This window comes from Hyperoodon ampullatus, assembly GCF_949752795.1.
Source record: "Hyperoodon ampullatus genome assembly, chromosome: 7".
Classification (NCBI taxonomy): Eukaryota; Metazoa; Chordata; class Mammalia; order Artiodactyla; family Ziphiidae; genus Hyperoodon; species Hyperoodon ampullatus.
The window spans coordinates 98,492,662-98,510,674 of NC_136920.1; the positions used below are offsets into that span (position 1 = coordinate 98,492,662).

Sequence of the window (18,013 nt, forward strand, 5' to 3'; positions counted from 1 at the left end):
CTTTACTATTCACGGAGATCTGTGGAAGCTCTGCCAAACTCAGAGTGTCTTTGAAGCCAAATTTTATAGTGCTCATAAGCATGTTAACATTATAGTTCCTCTGGGGCCCCTTCATCATCTGGTATCTGGGACATTCTCCCATTTGGATGGCATAAAACTAATCCATACTCTTTCCTAGGGATGACAGATTTCCACAGATTGAAGCTAAGTACATAGGTGGTGCTTTGTACATGATGAACTCTATGAATGTCATGAACCAATAGTACAAACAGAACACATGCACCTTTAACCATTTTTTTTTTTTTAGAGATATAGGACATAGAAAAAGCCAGAGGGGAAGAAAATGATATGTAATGAGTAAGATCTTTTGGACTCTTTAAGTTATATGTGCAATCAGAAAATTAGCTTTAGTAAGTCTTTTTTTTTTTTTTTTTTTTTTTTGCCGTACGTGGGCCTCTCACTGTTGTGGCCTCTCCCGTTGCGGAGCACAGGCTCCGGACGCGCAGGCCCAGTGGCCATGGCTCACGAGCCCAGCCGCTCTGCGGCATGTGGGATCTTCCCCCATTGCGCCACCAGGGAAGCCCACTAAGTCCTTTTTTAAATGGAATTAAGGGTTTAGGATATTCTTCTTTCCCTCCTTCTCCATGTTTATACTTAATAGATAGGGTTTTAATGTTCTTTCCCTTATTAGAAGAAAAACTAAGGTAGGTGAGGCTAAGCAAATTCATGTTCTTCAAACATCTTTCTAATTGCTGCCAGTTTGTCACTAGAAAGCTGTGATAGTCACCTTGGAATCTGCATCACCTCATTTTGAGTTTATAATAAGACTCTCTCCCTTCTGCTTCTTCACCCAAATCAGCATCCTTCTCAAAGGAATGATTCTGTGCAGTATAAACTCATGTCAGCATAACGTACCATGTACCTTGATAATGATTTTTTCCAGCATTTTGTTGAGCCAGCTTCAGTAATGGCTGTGAGTATATGTGTAAATGATTTTCTTTAAAAAAACAGAGATTAATGCATTGGTTGAGTGGTATTTCTTTTTTTTTTTTTTTCTCTTTTTCCCTTTCTTTTCTTTTTTAATTCCCTGGGATGACATCTATGGTAAATCTCAAAGGAGACAGAAGAATTTACTTGGTTTTCTATACTTTGTGTCAGTGGTTGCCGAACCTGTGAGCTTCAAAAACTCTGATGCCAAATTTCATTCCTCAAAGATTGTGGTCTACACTACTATATGTAAAATAGATAACCAACAAGGACCTACTGTATAGCACAGGGAATATACTCAATATCTTATAATAATCTATAAGGGAAAATAATCTGAAAAAGAATATATATATATATACACACACACACACACACACACACACACACACACACATGAAACTGAATCATTTTGCTGAACACCTGAAACTAACACAACATTGTAAATCAACTGTACTTCAATTAAAAAAAAGAGGAAAAAAAAGAGCTAAAAGCAAGTGGGACAAAATGTTAGTAATTGTCAATTCTGGATGTGTTGATACATGTTAAAAAAAAGATTGTGGTCTAATTGTTTTGGGGTGGGACCTGGGCTTTGGAATTTTTAAGAGATCTCCAGATGATTCTAATATCCAGACAAATTTGGCAACCCTCTGCTTTATATGTAGTAATAGCTGAAAATTAAAATGTCAAGGACAAGTCGAAGTATCACAGATATGTTTGATTTTTATAAATCTGCTTTGTCTCTCCTTACTTTATGCTGAATCTCCCTGGTATTCTCTCACTTTCTCTTTCATAAACACACCAATAAAATAATCCAAAAGTTCTGACCCACTATTTTGTCTTTTTCTTCTGGAATGAGAACAGTGGTTGGGCAGTAATTACCTCTGATGTTTTCTTTGACATGCTACATTTGTCTGTTAAAAAAAATTGACTCCAAAATTTTAGAACATTTTGAATTAAGACTACGAAAGAAAAACAAAGCACACAGCTAGTAGGGAAAAGAACAGAGTTCCTGTTTCAGAATCTTGATTAGCAGTGGAAATTGAACTTGAGTTTTTGACATTGGATTCCACATGATGCACCATCGTGCTCAGCCTGTATGCAAATTGTTTTCCTTAAGCTCTTTATAAATGATGAGATGACATTAAAAGAATTGTTTAATCATGTTTTCATTTTTCAATATGTAATGCTAGAGGAGAAGAGGAAAAGTAGATTTCTTCATCTCATAAAACAAAGTACCTTTGCAATAAAGTTCTGACTAAAACTTAACCCGACATTTTTTCATTTACCTTGGTTATTGCTTTTCACGTGTCTTGTGGTTCTTGTAAACATGATTTTCCCTCTGGAGCTAGATTCAAAGCAAAGGTTATAAAGGAAAGTCTTGGTATCCAAGCATCATGCTTCTGTTGTTTAACCTTAAGAAATAGATTTGAGCTTAAAAAAAAAGTAATAGGTTTGCTTGAATTTTCTTACCTTTTCTTCACAGTTGCTTTTACTGCCTCTATGGATAGCCCTAAAACTTGGTTTAGATAGAGATCTGATGTAATTTCATGAAGCAGTGCTGTCAGATGACTGCAAAGGATGTTCATATTTGTTGACACAGTCCTGTAGATTTCCAAAGAGCATGAGCAGATGTTAGTCTGTAGGTCTCTATCTGTAAGCACAACCATCTTCTTTGCTTTGAATGTTTAAATTTGTTTTAGAATGGTTTAAATGATTACTCTGCCTGTACAGATTAAGAAAAAGGGCTTTCCTAAGAACTTGGGTAGTTTTTCTTCTGACCATCTATTAAAGATAGAGTTATTTTTATAAATTCAGCCTTTTCCTAGCAGGTGATTTATAGCTGTGATCAGTGACTCTATATTTGGCTGATTTATTGAAAAGTCCATTTATTATGAATAATTTTAGTTTATATTCATGGAGAAGGACAGTGCTAATGCTGTAAATGTTTTGTATTTTCTCTCTCTTTTTTTAAGACTTGTTTCTCTTTTATAGCTATGTGAGTTAGGAAATAAAACTTACAACATTCCCTGTCTAAAGATTCCCTGTCTAATTTCATATTGAATTTTAAAAGAAAAATTCTAAGAATATACTTTTGGAATGAAAGGACCCTATAGAGGTTATTCAGGGCTGTGGTTTCTTAATTTCTGTTTTTAATTTAAGGGGATTAAGGATGTTCTATTTCTTAAGAATGCTACTTTTGTGTTTTTGCAGATGTTACTAACATTTGCTCGTTTTTTTCAAGACTTTTCTTTACAAGATTTTCTTCTTCTTCCTGATAATATTGACAACTCTTAAAAGCATATTTTGTCTCAACTCTTCTATGAACTCTTTCTTTCATTAAAATAGTTTTTCTATTATATAGGTAGAACATGTTTAAAATAAATAAGAAAATTCATAAAAGTATAGTGTAGAGAATAAAATTCATCTATAATCCTACCTTGGAGATAAATACTCTAGATAATAGTATTTCTGCCTTCCTTGAATATTGCCCTCCATGGTTCAGAACAGATTGGCTTGCTTTCATTTATTTGACATCATGTTATTCACATTCTTGTCTTTATAAAAGTTCTTCAAGCATACATTTTAAAGACTGTATAATAATTAACTTAGTGGCTGGACCGTAATTGACTGAACCACTTGTCCATTGTTAATCCCCTAGATTGTTTCTAGAATTTTGCTGTTATAAATAATGCTTTAATGAACATCTTTGTATTTGATCTTTGTCTATATTTCAAAGTATTTCTTTGGAATGAGGTTTCACAAAATGAAATTCCTAGGTTAGATATATGGACCTATTTAGCTCTAAATTCTGCTTTCCAAATTATTCTCTAGAATGGTTGTTTTTAATTTCACTCCTACTGGCTGGGAATGACCATTTTACTGCACTGTCATTGTGCTGTGAAGTTTTAGTTTTAAAAATCTTTGCTAATTACCCAGTGGAAAAAAATCTCAGTTTGTTTTATTGTTTATCTGATATTAGTGAGTTTATTTTTCTTAACCATTTGCTGGGTTTTTTTTTTTAGCAGCTGTTGTTTAGTTTCTTTACTCATTTCTGAGTCAGTGTTTGAGCGGTGGCGGGGGGAGAGAGAGAGAGAGTGTTTGTGTGTGTGGTCTTTAATCAATGTAAATAGGCTTTTTATAGTAAAGATAATAACCCTTTATCTGACCCATTACAACTGTTTAAAGATTCCCTGCCTAATTTTTGCCTTTTCTGTTTGAATAAGAAGAGCTTTAAGAAATCATTTAGCTTAATGAATGATTCATTCATTTAACTGACATTTATTGAGTGTCTATTATGTACTGGACACCGAGGTATCTTAGTGAACTAAACAGACAAATATCCCACCCTCTGTAGAACCTACAAACAGGGAGGGCAGAGGAAGGGGTGAGTGAGAAATAAGCAATTAACATAATAAGTGAGCAAATTATATAGTGTTTTGAGTGTGAGAACAACTATGGAAAACGTAGAGTAGGGTGAGGGGCACTGGGAGTGCTTGCGTGGGGTTACAGTTTTAGATGGGATGATCAGCATTGGGCATTATGAGCATATGACAGCTGAACACGATTTGGATTTATTGTTTTTACTTTTGTAGAACTCTTTATTCTTAGTGGTGGTATTGTCCCTGTAGCCCTATTATTCTGTTTTCTTTCTTTCTTTCTTTTTTTAAATAATCAGGTTTAATTCTGTGCCATGCAGGTTATCTCTTTTCTGGGATGGCCAACAGAAATCATCACCTTGGTCCAGAACCTTCCATACACATTGCTGGAGGGTTTTTTGAAGCAGGTCTTTCTGTCTGAATGCCTCTGTTGGTAGGTACTCTGCTTTTTATCGGGGCCCCACCAGCTGCAGCACCAGAGCGGTGGCTTTGTGGCCTCTGTTCGTCAGAATATGTAGAGCTTTAAAGAAGCTTTATAAATGTGGAGAGTGGGGAGGCAAGCAGTAAAACTGGAGTGAGATTTCTTCACCACTCGGTAGGAAATAGTCTAATCTATCCCACAGTAAGTCCCAGTGTTACATCCTGTTTCAGGGGAAAACAAGGAAGGACAGTGATGGGAGTGAATTTTCACTTTTCATTATTTATGTGTTGAAATTGCAGGGGTTCCCCCTTCCCCCTCCTCCTCTTCTTTTTTGCCTTTTCCTTCTTTTATTTCTACCCCTTTTTCATGCTTAATTTTAGAATTTGATAATGTTGCTGGGTGTTACTTATTCTCTGGCATAACCATTGCAGTTGCTTCTTGGAGCTGTGTTCCCAGTCTATTCATATTTGAGAATGGTACTATGTTGTTTTGTCATGCATCACTCAAGTCTGAAAGGCCATTGTAACCATTTTGCTGATAAAGAACATGAATGCCAAGAAGAAATAGTGGTAAACTAGACAGCCCTGAGAGTTGTGCTGCCTTAAAAGGGAACATGGGATCATAGAGACATTCTTTATTTCTGTTCATTCAAATTGATGAATTCTTTAAATTGTATGTCAATTCTCATTTTTTGTAGTTAAGTGCAGGTAGGTTATAAGATTCTAGAAATTAATGCACATTGATTTCTTTCACAAGTTTGGAGACAATTGTTGATTCATAAAACATAACAGGAACTTTGGGTAATTGTCAATTGTCTACTTTTCTTCTTTGCATTCCTATTGCTTTGCTATTGCAGTCATTAAATTGGTTCAATTTGAAACTGAATGAGAAATTAGTGTATTCTTATGAATGTACCTCACATAAACTTTAAATGAAGTGTTTGAGTTTTTCATCCAAATCAGGTTGGCAAAAGAATGTTAATTATTTCATTGACTGAGTTATGAGGTTCAGTCGAAGTTCAAGATTACTCACACCAGAGTATATTGAGAAATAAATATAATTAAATGTTTCCAAACGTGCGTATCTTAAACAGGAACTGAGCTCTAATAATTGTTTCACAGAGAAGCTTCCTCTTTTGTTTACCGTCCTCACTTCTCTTAAAAACCCCATTAAAAAAAATAGCCTGACCTTTTGGCAGTGACTGTGGGAGCCTCACGTGCTATCAGAAAATGAATGGTGGTGTGTTTCCCTTTTCCGTTCAACCTTTCAGTTAACCAAATGTTTACATCTCATCATTTTCGCCTACTTTTTAAAAGCTCTGAAGTTTTCTCCCTCCTCCCCCTCCCTCCCTCCCTCTCTCCCAACACACACACACACACACACACACACACACACGCACACACCTCCTCTCTCTACCTTCCCCCGCCCAGCCGATGAATACCACAATGAACCCTATATGCAGAGGCAAGTTCTCTGCCAGAATAATTGGGCTGGCCCATTTCCACCTGTGGAACCCCAGAGCTGCTGACCAGGACTGAATTGAAGGATTTCAGCTAGAATGTGTGCTCTCTGGCATCTGAGCAAGAGTAGTGAGAAGTGTACGGTGCAGTAGACTGAGGCCACCATCATGTGCTAGTCCCTGTTGGTGCCCTGCTTCTCTTTTTCCCCTCCTTGGAGGTTGGGTGTGTGTGTGGGGGGTGGGGATGGGATGGTGTAAAGTGATCTCACCATCTTCCTGTGGCTCAGAATAAGGAGAAAGGAGGCATCTGTGGCTCATGAATGTATGGTTCACCAGCTTAAGTAAGTTCTACTAGAGACCACCATCTCCTAGTATGACTCCCAATTTCTCTATTTTATTTCCCATCTTTGGGACCAGAAGTAGCTCAACTTAAATTTGGATCATTGAGGGAACTATATTCAAAGTCCTGTGATAAACCATAATGGAAAAGAATATGAAAAGGAATGTATTCATCTATATATATGTGTGTGTAACTGAATCACTTTGCTGTACAGCAGAAATTAACACAACATTGTAAATCAGCTATACTTCAATAAAATAAAATTTTAAAAATAACTAAATAAATTTGGATGGTCGGACATCCACAGTAAGTATTTCCTTTTTACAGCAGGTGTCCCTGAAGAACTAGTTTAATAAGTAAAGTAAACATTTCTTTTTACTTCTCTTATATTATTATTCTAAGAATAAACCTTATTTTTATTATAACGTTGTAATACAAGCATTACATATCTGAAACCTACAGAAAGCAGAAGGGAAAAAAGTCCTCAATAAGCCATCTCTGGGAGGGATGACCAGTGTTGGCATTTTCTTGTGTTTCTCTGTAACCATTTTTCTATGATTTTTTTTTCTCTTTGTCTGCTTTACCTACATGTGATCATGCTATATATCATCTTTAATCCTGTTATTTTCACTTAATATTATATAACATATTTCCGATTGTTATTATAAACTTTTGTACACACGTTTAAAGACTGCATAGTGTCCTTTTTTAAAAAAATAAATTTATTTTATTTATTTATTTTTGGCTGCATTGGGTCCTCGTTGCTGCTCCTGGGCTTTCTCTAGTTGCAGCGAGCAGGGGCTGCTTGTCATTGCGGTGCGTGGGCTTCTTATTGCGGTGGCTTCTCTTGTTGTGGAGCACGGGCTCTCGGTGCGCGGGCTTCATAGTTGTGGCATGCGGGCTTCAGCAGTTGTGGCTCGCGGGCTCTAGAGCGCAGTCTCAGTAGTTGCAGTGCATGGGCTTAGTTGCTCCGCGGAATGTGGGATCTTCCTGGACCAGAGATTGAAGCAGTGTCCCCTGCATTGGCAGGCAGATTCTTAACCACTGTGCCACCAGGGCAGTCCCTGCGTAGTGTTCTTTTGAATTTACACAGCATAATTTAATTAACCATTACCCCAGTTTTTAAAAAATACATATGGTATTTTTTTAGCTTTTATAAACAATACTGTAACAAACATCTTTGTTCACACTTTCTCCACATTTAGGTGATCTTAACAGAGACAAAGTATGAGATAAGTGTGAGATTAGGAACACTGCATCTGTCATTTTAAATTCACTGGGTTGTATGCAAGAGGAGGTTGACCTTTTTTTTTTTTTTTTTTTTTTTTTTACTTTTTTGGGAAATAGTTTCAAACTTACTGAAAAGTTTCAGGAATAGTACAAAAAACACCCATATTCCCTTTATACAGACTGACCTCTTGCTGACCTTGGGCTGTGTATGCTTTATGGTTTGTGTGTATGAACATTCCTTCGCTCTGTTCTCTTTCCCCATCTTTCGCTATGCATTTTTTCCCTAAATCATTTGAGAGTAAGCTGCATACATCATGTCTCTTTGCTTCCAAATACTTGAGTGTATTTCCAGACAATAAGAACATTTTCTTATATAACTACAGTACACTTATTAACTCTAGGAAAGTCAACATTGATATAATGCTATAATCTTGTGTTCATATTTCAGATTGGTCAGTTGATCTAATGATTTCCTTTTTGCCATTAATCCTCCTGCAGTACTAGGTCCATTCCAGGATCACACATTACATTTAGTTGTTATATCTCCTCTAATGGGGCTGTCTTTGTCTTTTATGACACTGACATTAAAAAATGTATAGGACCCCCCCTCTTTAATTTTTAATAAAAATGTGCTCATTTGGGTTCATCTGATGTTTCCTCCTGGTGAAATTAAGGCTGTGTATTCCCAGGTGGAATAATAATTAAGTGACATGTCCTCCTTGGAGTATTACAACCAGAGGTTCAGTGTCCTTCTGCCCTTCGTTGGTAATATTAAATTTGATTATCTGGTCAAGGTGTTAGCTGATTTTTCCACTGTATAGTTACTCTACTTCCCCTTGCAACTAATAAGCAATCTGTGGAGAAATGCAAAGATCTTATTCCTCTTCAAAAATTTCCCCTTAGGTTTAACTTCTCCTGATGATTCTTGCATGAACTAGTCTTTCCTATGATGAGTTGGAATTAGAGCATCAACAATTACCAGTCAGCAGTCAGCATTCTCCTTTAAAGAAGAATCCTTCATCCTACCCACCACCCACCCATCCATCCATCCATCCATCCGTCCATCCATCCATCCGTCCATCCATTATCTGTCTCTTCTATCATTGGTATTGACTCTTAGACTCCCCCTTTTTATGGTTTATTACTTATTACTTTTCTTAAATATCTTTGTGCTCAAATTCTAGATTTAATCAATGAGAGCCCCTTCAGGTTGCTTCCTGTGTTCTTTTGACGTGCCCCCACCATTTTTTTTTCTTCGAGTGCTAACTTTCTTTCTGACATAAGATGTTCTAGTCTCATCTTGTACCTTCTCTGCCATAGCCCTGTAATCAGCCATTTCTGTGGAGATTTCTCGTTCCTTTTAGAGGAGAATGGTCTTAGAAACTGATGTTGCAGTGCCAGGTGTGCTACTTACTAACAGAGCAGATTCGCTTCTAGGCCATCTTAGAAGTCAGAGTTAGGAAAAAGACCAGGTGCATGTGTGCTTGCGCACATGTCCATAGTTTAGAAATTGTGAGTTTGCCCTAGTGCTTCCGAGTCCAAACATTTGATTCTCCTTCTTCCACATTGAAAACCCTGGCTCCTAATACAGTTACTGATTTACTCAGTCTTATAGTACATCTAAATATAGTTCCAGAATTGCTTCACTCATACCACTACGGAAAACAAACTACTAAAAAAACGTTCAGGACGTGTTTGCTGTTTTCCCTTCATGCCTTCTTAGCATGGAGAATATAGTAAAACACTGAGGTCAAACCTGTATCTTTTTCTCCTCTCCTTCATAGTGGTTATGTCATTAATTTCAGGGACATTTGTGTTCATTTGCTTCAGTTTGCTTTCCATTTTAGGTTTTTTCCCCACCCTTGTTTATTTTAATATTAATTTTTGAATATGTAAAACATTAACATGCTCCCCAAGTTCCAGACTCTATATAAAGGTATACTGAGACATGTATCACTGTAGAAGGTTGATCATTTATTTAAAGGAAATGTGGTCCATTCTTTTAAACTTTAAAATCATCCCCTTATTTTATTCTTCGAAAATTTTTTTCCTAATCAAGCATATTTCTCAGGAATTCAAAGGGAACAAAAGCCTCTCTTGATTCTTGCATCCACCCTAAGTTTTTGGTACAGTAGATAATCAGAAGCACTTGGTTCACAGATGGGGAAAGTGCCAGGTAATTTGTGACATGACCTTTCTTAGCCCCTTTATCTGTGTATCTTGGGGACTAAGTTCCCAGATTCCGTACACCGTTGTTACCTGTTTGGCTTTTTTCTCTCTTTGACTCCTTTATAAACTTCCCAGTGATACATTTCACTAGTTTCCACCATTCTAGTTTCAAAAAAAACATCTTTCAGTGGTGGGCATACCAAATGAATGCATTTTTTTAAATAGTTAAGCTCCTTATTTAAATATCTTTTTTTTTTTTTCAACAGGAAGGCTTACAATGTATTTAATATAAAAAGGCTGGCATATACTCTAGCTCCACATGGGATATGAGTCTGTTCTCCCACTTTGGGTCATGTTGAAATGTATAGTTTTTCTTGATTAGATATTTGGAAATTGTGGACTTGCCCATGAGATCTTCTTATATCTTCTTCTTGTTCAGAATTACACTTGGGGTTTATGGAATGATGGACTAACAACAGTTAATCCTGAATGACTAAATAAACTGCCAGATAGCTTCAGGTGAAATGGTGTTCCAGGACAGGCTTGATTTGTAGAAATACAGGCACAATGAACTTTGCAGTTGCGCCTTTCAGTCCGGCAGGTAATTTTGTTACAGGTATCCCATGTAATCCTAATATCAGAATGTGTCCAATTTTGTCCTGTTCTTATATAGGAAAAACCCCAGTGAACAGAAAGAAATAAAGCAGCTTGTACACCAAACACACTTAAGAATTAGTGTCTGAGAGGCTGTCAGCAAGCTTTATTTGTATTTTTGATACTGGCCAGTTGTGACTCTTGTAAGGCGAAGAATTAGAAATGGATATGAAAGGAGGCTGCCTTTGTGCAGCCCATTAGCTGTTCCGGAGGAGCCTATTTGAATGTTGAAGTCAAGGCTTTATCTACTTGTATTTGTGAGGATTTTCTGACAAACAGATCGTGAAATTTTCTTGATCAAGTTAGCCACTAGTCTAAATAATATGTACCTAACTGAGGTGGATGGCTTGTTTGTGTTTTTTTTCCTTCGGTCCTTCAGATTTTCCTAGCTATAGCAAAAATTTGGCTTCATATTAGATAGACCTCATATACATTCCAAGACAAACTTAAAACCCATTATTTTGAATGCATGTCTAATAGAATAATTGAGATGATCATCAAAAGTCTGTCCCCTAGTAGTGTCATATTAATGACACTGGACAGCTAGATGGAGGCATTTCTTTATAGCCTGTTTCAACTATAAGAGAAATGAATAGATGGAGACCTGCATTAAAAAGGACTCACATATAGGAAGAGCTTTGGAGTTTCTTTAGCATTTTACTCAGGAGCAGCAAATCTTATTTCTACAGTTTTTTATTTTTTAACATGTCATGTTGTTGAGCCTTTTTTTCCCACCTGCATTTAATGTTTGTTGTTCATTGAAAACTTATGTTTCTTTAAAACCCATTAAAAATAAATATATGCTGTTCAGCTGGGTGATAAAAACTAAAATGAGTATGAATGTATGTTTTCTGTAAGAATTCTGAAAGCAATAATGGGATCTCTTTAAGGTCTACTGTATAGGAAGGCGAGCGATCCATCAAAAGCACAGTCTTGGATTTGGGTCTTCTATTTAGATTAGGAATGTTAGGAAAGATGGATGGTAAATGTCTTTTAGCTGTATTGTCCCCCAGACATGAAATGAAATCTAAAGACTCTCAAAGAAGGTTTCAATTACACTAGCAAATGACTTGAACAAGGATTGAGTAAGGGGAGGTCGCGGGCCAATGGAATGCCAGTTGTGGATTTATACTGTTTAAAATGAAAACATTATTTCCATTAACCCCTTTCCACTAACACCTCCACCAGAGTTATTTTCAGATTGTACGTTTGTAGGTGTTAGTCATATATTTATTTTTCGGTACGCAGGCCTCTCACTGTTGTGGCCTCTCCCGTTGCGGAGCACAGGCTCCGGACGCGCAGGCTCAGCGGCCATGGCTCACGGGCCCAGCCGCTCTGCTGCATGTGGGATCCTCCCGGACCGGGGCACGGACCCGTGTCCCCTGCATCGGCAGGCGGACTCTCAACCACTGCGCCACCAGGGAAGCCCTGTTAGTCATACTTGATAGAAATACCTTATCACTATTGTGAATTGCACAGCCTGTCCATGGGTGCATTTTTTCCCCTGTTCAATCCACAATCCAGGGTTTCATTTGGCTAATCCTCTAGAGAGATACTGGCATCCTTATGTTCTCCAAACTTGATTTTATAATGTAGCAGTAAGATATCCAGTTGCAAAGAAGCGTTTATAAATGTTTTAATTAAAAACAGAAGAAATGGATTCTCTGTTGTGATTTTCCATGATAACGGCTAATCAACTGCCAAATCACACCACGTACTTGAGTTGAGGGAGGGAAAATTCTAGTTTTCAGGGTGACTCTCAATAAATTTGCCCTTAACTGTACATGTGGGTTTGAGTGTGGTTTTTGCCCTCTTATTACAAACGGAGAAAAGAGTTGGTAAGCAGAAGAAGAAGCATCCTTTTAATGAGTCGGCTATAGTGTGTGCTCAGGACAGACACTTTTTAAAAGAGCACCATTAATTTGAATAAAACAGGAGAAAGTAGGTACTTTGTACATCCATAAAGCACTGAAGGGGATAAATCCAATTATCTGTTCAATATTTAATGGCCATAAAGTTAAAAATTTTAAAGGCAGTACCTCGGAGACTGCTTAGTCAATTCTGTCCATATTATTTTTGACATTCAAAAGTCAAGGTAGACTAGCCATATTGACAGCAGCACTCATCACATTGTTCTGCCAATTTAGTGGCAGTGATCCTGGGATTTGTGTTTCTCTACTCTGATGAAGATCAGTGGCTTTTTTTTTTTTTTCTTTTTTTTTGAGGAACTCTTATGGGCTCTTTGGGATCTACTGAGCTTCTTCCTTTTTTTTTTTTTTCCCAGTTCCTTGCTGTTGGTTCTTGGTATGAAAGGTGTTTAAGGATGACTCATGAAAAAAGCAGAAAACAGAAGAACCAGAATAAAGATCAGCTGTTTGGACTAAATTATTGCTTTTAAAGAAAACAGAGGATTTTAAAATATATATTTCAAAACTTTCTATCTAAGAAACTCTTTTAGAAATGCCAAGCCTATTTTTACAGATTTTTTTTTGCTCCATGCATACTTCCTAAGCAAGTTGTGAAGAAAAATGATAATTTATTAATTTTGCCACCTCTATCCATTTCTCTTCTAAAGCTGTATTTAGCTAGTGATGCAGGTAGGCATTGCTCTAACTGTGGTTCAGAGGCAGCTGAATCATGAAGCTTCTAAGAAAATCAATGCACTAGCGACATTTGGAATGAATGTCAATATGAGAGAGTGATTTTGTGATATGGTGAAGCTTTATTCTTCTTGCCTATTAGCTAACACAGGATCCTAATAAGCTATTAACATGCTCTCACCTTGTATGGTCCGAAGTATAGAAGCATATCTTGTATTTCAGAGAATGTCACTGCTAGTTATCTTTTTACTTATTCTGTTTTATATATTTCCTTTTGCACATAATCTTCCCCTTTTGTATATCTCCGCTATAGAACTATATGCTCCCTGGTCATTAAACCCCTGTCAATATGGCTTTGGTTGCCTGTATGTAGCTTTTTATTTTTTTATCAAAAAAATTTTTTTTAACTAATACTGTGTGTAGATAAATTTTGACATGATGGAGGTTTACTATTAAAATGTTGTAAAGGAATCATGAAGAAAGACAACTTCAAGAGAGATTAAAGAGCACAAGTTAATATATTGCATGAATGATGAGATGATCAGGGGACATTTGTTTTTGTTTTAAGATACGTAAGCATTTCAAGAAGGTCCTACCTGTTGTGAGTGCTTTTAAGGAGTCTGGTTTTCCTTGGGGATACATACAAAGTGCTTTTCTTTTTCTTTCTTATTTTGCTATTCATTTTCCTTGACAAGGACACTTTGTTTGTTTTACTCAATTTTCAAATGCAAATTAAGCTTATTCTTGTGGCTTGTAGGGTCTCTAAGGATGAGACTTGCTGAAATCTAAAACCGTTTCGCATTCTTGGATCTTATAGTTTTTAGTAGATTGTTCCTTGTTTTGCTCCAAGTGTCTTGAGTGATTTGGCTGTTGAACCAACAGAACCCTTTGTTTTCTTAGTTTCCCATAAAGAAAATAAAGGTGAGGCAAGAATGATTTCCTGGATAATTCAAAGAGAAGATTTAACATACAAATCCCTAACATACAAGGACTTCCAAATCAGCTTATGTTACAACTCAGCATGATGATTGTTAAACTCATTTATTTTTAAAGAGCTTTTATATGTGATACATGTTAGAAGAGCCAAGAAGAGGGGGACTTCTAACACCATTCTTCTTGAATATGACTCTGAACTTGGAATATATGTGGTATTTCATTTGTTTGCTCACTTGTGATCCACACAGTCCTTAGACTGTAAACTCCTTGATGACAGAAACACTCTAATGTATGTGTGTGTGTGTATACATATATATGTATATATGTGTATATATATATAAAACATAGTGTTTCTTTCCTGTGTGATTTTTGCCTTATCTTTATATTGCCAATATTATTCTTTACATAATATTTCCCTTTAGGTTGATTAATCTTTTTTACTCAACCTCATCCAAATCAGTATTTGGCATGAAATTACAGGTTTTTGGGGGGCTCTATTTTCTTTTAATAGAGGTTTAAATTAAAATCTCAAATAATAAACTTTTAAGGTTTTAGGTACCATTTAAAATTATTTCATGTATCATACTTGAGAAACAGTGTCTTAGCCTGACACATTCGCACATTTAGTGAGCATTTATTTATTGGGGGTGGCAATTGATTTATGATGTACTTACTGTGTTTTCAATAGTTTGTATATGTTTTCTCATTTAATCCTGTTAACAACCCCAATAAAGAAGGTGTTCCCATTTTACAGATAAGAAACCTGAGGCTCCAAAAGGTTAAGTGACATTCCTAAGGTTAAATAGCTTAATAAAAATTAGAACTGAGATGTGAACCCAAGGCCTTTGGACCAAAGTCTGTGCTGTTTTTGCTACATGTTGCTGACTCCCTGTTGGCTAATAAGGTTAATGAATTAACCTTATGTATTCATATAATGGTTGGCTTTACCCACTGTTACTCCTCTGTGGTCGAAAGATACTTTCCTCTGAGTGGTATTTATAGATTGTGATTTTCCCCTGGAATAGCATTTTGCATGATCTTGAAAGTTGTTATCACGTTCCTTTTAGGTTTTGTGTGAAAGGGAGCCTCTCAGCACTTCTGAGAGGAATCTGCTCATTTTTTATTTTTGAGAAGTATCACTAATTAAGAGTTGAAAACAAATATTAAGATCCTTATTTAAGTTAATGCTATCTCTGTAGTTGTTTTTCATTTTATGTGGCTTCAGTCATGTTATACTTTGGAGATAAAGCTTGGGGATGATCTGATCCAATTCACCATCCTTATTCAAAATGAATGTTTGAATCCCCTTTTCAGCACGCAAACATGATCATCTAACCTTTGCTTGGTTACCTCCAGTTATGGAGTCTCACTCTCTGCTCTGTAACTGTCAGTGAAAAATGAAAGAGGGCTTAGGCAACCATAGTCTTTTAAGGCTAATTTCCTAGGACTTACAACTTGCAAGTTAGCTTAATGCTTGCTTATTCAATTTATTTATTTTGGTGGTAGAGAATAGAAAAAAAAGAGTTTTAAAATTACTATTTGCCTTTTGATAAATTCAGAAAATGTTGTATATTTATTTCCCTTTAAATAATTTGGTTCCCATTTCAGATCATCATTAGGGTTTCCTTTTCATTCAGCTGGATGGCATACCTAGAGATTGTTTAATGGGATCATTTACATTGATGGGCCGTTTAATATTTTGAAGGTAGCACACAGTAGTGCTTTTAAGAGAATAATCATGACTGGCACATGAGGGATGTGAATTGCTTGAGTTGGACATCACAGCTTGTGTAAGTGCAGTTTTGTGGAACTTTTCTTCAGCAGCTAACAGAGTATTTTATACTCCTTTTTCTCCCCCAGATTGTACCCTTTTTGACTTCCTGTCTAGCTTATTTACCATATTCATTTTATGTCTTCTAAATTTGGGGAAATAGAGGAACTGCATATCTTCCTTTCTGACTATAGATTCTGGCTGCTCTGGTTTTGAGTGGGATGGAGCTACTGGGTCCTAGGAGTCAATTGTCTTTTGAGAGTTGGAATTAGTGCATCTTCATAGCCAACTTCCAATAGGTTGTTTTCACTCCATTGATTTGGCCTTATATCTGTTGATTTTATTATACAGTCTATAGTGTAGGCAGAGGAAGAGGTTGCTGTTTTATTATTCCCTCATAAAATTAATTGGGGCCTAAAACAAATATTATTAATGATACTATATTTTATAACATACCAAGATGATTGATGTAGTTTCAGTATGGAGTTTATGTTCTGTGTGTTTATGTCAATAAATGCATAAAATCTGGAAAATGAAATAAGCCATAATTTCATTTTAGTCTCAAAAGGTAAAGTGAATCAGAGGTGGTGACCATGAAGTTCCCCCAATGACTCAAACAAGCAAATAATTTAACATGCCCATGTAGTATTTTGCTCATTTCAAGAAACTGGATCACCGTTCCTTCCTTATTTCATGTCGAGAATTTTAGCTTTATTGAAGCCAAAAATCTAGTGCAGCGTTTTGTCAGTTAGAGAATATTTTGAGCTTCTGTGTTTTGCCTGTTGTTTTTTTTCCCCCCGCAAACCTGTGAAATGTTGGTATCACAAGAAAACTAGGCTATTTTTGATGTTCTAAAATGTAACTCCATGGTCCCCATGCTGGACTGAATTCTTTAGAATGTGCTGTTTTCTTCAACCTAACCTTTCTGTAGGGAGGCGTAATAAGTTTATTGTCATATAGTGGATATTTTAATTGAAGATAAACGAGTTTTCTTTTTAAATGTCTACCATATTACACGTCTTCGGTTTTATTATCCTAATTTCAGTAGATTGGCAAAGCCAGACAAGCTTAACAACCCTGACCTGATTCAGCATTCATTACTGTTGCTAAATCAAATAAGACCTGGCTAATAGAAACAGAGCTTGTGCAGCCATTTTTCAATTTAATTAAAATATTGTACATTGTATTCTACTTATATGTATATACTAGAGATAGAACTTGATCAGCAGTTTGGAAACACTCATGCTGCACCCTCCAGCTAGAGATATTTATCATTTATTGTAAAATCTCCTCTTTGAGGGGGAAGTCTTTAAATTATTAAATATCAGGATTGCTTGAAGGAATGGAGACGGGGCCAGCTCACTTGATATGCCATCCAAGGTGAGGATTTTAGGTCCCACTTCATTATAGCAGAGGTTGGCAAACTTTCTCTGTCAAGGGCAAGGTAGTATATGTTAGGCTTCTGGGGCCATGTGCTGTCTTTCACAACCACTCAGCCCTCTGGCTTTAGTGTGAAAGCTGCCGCAGACAATATGTAAACCAATGAGCATGGATATGTTCCAATAAAACTTTATTTATGGACATTGAAATACGAATTTCATATAATTTTCATGAGTTGTGATTTTAGTATTATTCCTAAAATTTTTTTTTCAACCAATTAAAAATGTAACAACTATTCTTAGGTTATAGGCTCTGCAAAAACAGACAGCATGGCCTTCCCTGGTGGCGCAGTGGTTGAGAGTCCACCTGCCAATGCAGCGGACACAGGTTCGTGCCCCGGTCCGGGAAGATCCCACATGCCGCGGAGCGGCTAGGCCCGTGAGCCATGGCCGCTGAGCCTGTGCGTCCGGAGCCTGTGCTTCAAAATGGGAGAGGCCACAACAGTGAAAGGCCCACGTACTGAAAAAAAAAAAAACAAAAAAACAGACAGCGGGCTGGATTTGGTTCCTGAGCCTTAGTATGCTGGCCCCCTGTACTGTGCAGTCCTGCTTCTTACCCTATCTATCTATATATCTATCTATCATACATATACATGTGTCTATTATTTTTCAAATTCTTACCCATTTAGG

At 36.6% G+C, this 18,013-nt stretch overlaps 1 protein-coding gene across 6 annotated transcripts in view; it reads left to right on the forward strand.

Annotated features, from left to right (window-relative positions):
• Positions 1–18,013, forward strand: part of CADM1 (cell adhesion molecule 1) — a gene marked incomplete at its 5' end in the record, with an annotated part of 326,602 nt that overhangs the window by 102,720 nt on the left and 205,869 nt on the right. The window lies entirely within an intron of this gene.